This window comes from Colobus angolensis, unplaced genomic scaffold (genome assembly GCF_000951035.1).
Source record: "Colobus angolensis palliatus isolate OR3802 unplaced genomic scaffold, Cang.pa_1.0 Scaffold1, whole genome shotgun sequence".
NCBI classification, from domain to species: domain Eukaryota; kingdom Metazoa; phylum Chordata; class Mammalia; order Primates; family Cercopithecidae; genus Colobus; species Colobus angolensis.
In genome coordinates, this window is record NW_012110918.1 from 18089203 (window position 1) to 18090486 (window position 1284).

General features: G+C 51.2%; 2 protein-coding genes across 2 annotated transcripts in view; both read left to right on the top strand.

Moving 5' to 3' along the window:
• MRPL12 (mitochondrial ribosomal protein L12) overlaps positions 1 to 1245 on the top strand; it is a 30088-nt gene extending 28843 nt beyond the window's left edge. The window contains exon 7 of the transcript XR_001003921.1: positions 1215 to 1245. The gene's annotated coding sequence lies outside the window, so the exon portion shown is untranslated. The remainder of the gene's footprint in view (positions 1 to 1214) is intronic.
• Positions 1 to 1284, top strand: part of GCGR (glucagon receptor) — a 30328-nt gene that overhangs the window by 3259 nt on the left and 25785 nt on the right. Inside the window, exon 2 of the mRNA XM_011960706.1 lies at positions 695 to 715. The gene's annotated coding sequence lies outside the window, so the exon portion shown is untranslated. The remainder of the gene's footprint in view (positions 1 to 694; positions 716 to 1284) is intronic.

Sequence of the window (1284 nt, forward strand, 5' to 3'; positions counted from 1 at the left end):
GATCTTATTCAAGTGACTACTCCCAGCTTTAAGGCGACAGAGCGAGACTCCGCCTCAAAAAAAAAAAAAAAAAAGAAGACGTCCCAGCTGGTGGTTCTTCAAACAATTAAACGTAGAGTGGCCATGCGACCCGGGAATGCCACTCCCAGGTGAGTACCCAAAAGAAATGAAGACGTCCAGCTGGGCGCATTGGCTCACACCTGTAATCCCAGCACTCGGGGAGCCTGAGACAATGGATCACTTTGAGCTCAGGAGTTAAAGATCAGCCTGGGCAACACAGGGAGACCCTGTCTCTTTAAAAAATACAAAAATTGCCAGGTGTGGTGGCTCATGCTGCCTGTAATCCCAGCATTTTGGGAGGCCGAGGCGGGCGGATTACCTGAGGTCAATAGTTTGAGACGAGCCTGATGAACATGGTGAAACCTCGTCTCTACTAAAAATACAAAAATTAGCTGGGCGTGGCGACGAACACCTGTAATCCCAGCTACTCGGGAGGCTGAGGCAGCAGAAGCGCTTGAACCTGGGAGTGGAGGTTGCAGTGAGCTGAGATCTCGCCATTGCACTCTAGCCTGGGTGACAAGACAAAACTTTGTCTCAATAAAAAAAAAAAAAAAATTAGCTGGGTGTTGTCTTGTGCCTGTGGTCCCAGCTATTCTGGAGGCTGAGATTGGAGAATCATTTGTGCCAATTGAAGCAGAGGTGGCAGTGAGCCAAGATCATGCCACTGCGCTCCAGCTTGGGTGACAGAGTGAGACTCTGTCTCAAAAAAAAAAAGTCTACATAAAACGTTGCGTGCGCCTGTGCATACCGGCACATCCACAGTCACAGAGAGGCGGAAACAGCTGTGTCCATCAACAGAGGATGGCCACACACGGTGTCCTGCGCCCGTGCAGTGGACTCTTTGGCCTTAGAATGAAGTTCTGATCCACGCGGCGTCACCGACGGACCTTGGGCACTGTGCTGTGTGAAGTAAGCAGGCACGGAAGGACAGATGCTGTGTGGCAGCACTTACAGGGCATCCTGAGCAAGTTCACGGAGACAGAAGCACATCAGCAGGTCTTAGGGCTGGGGAGGGAGGGATGTGGGAAGAGGGTGGAGGGCTCTTTCTGAGATGAGGAAATGATCTAAAACCGCCTGTGGCAGAAGACGCAGAAACTGGCTGAGCTCTGGACGCATTCTGAATTGTGTGGCATGTGAATTATGTCTCAGTAAAGCCATTAAAAAAAAAACACCCAGGGGCCGGGCGCGGTGGCTCAAGCCTGTAATCCCAGCACTTTGGGAGGC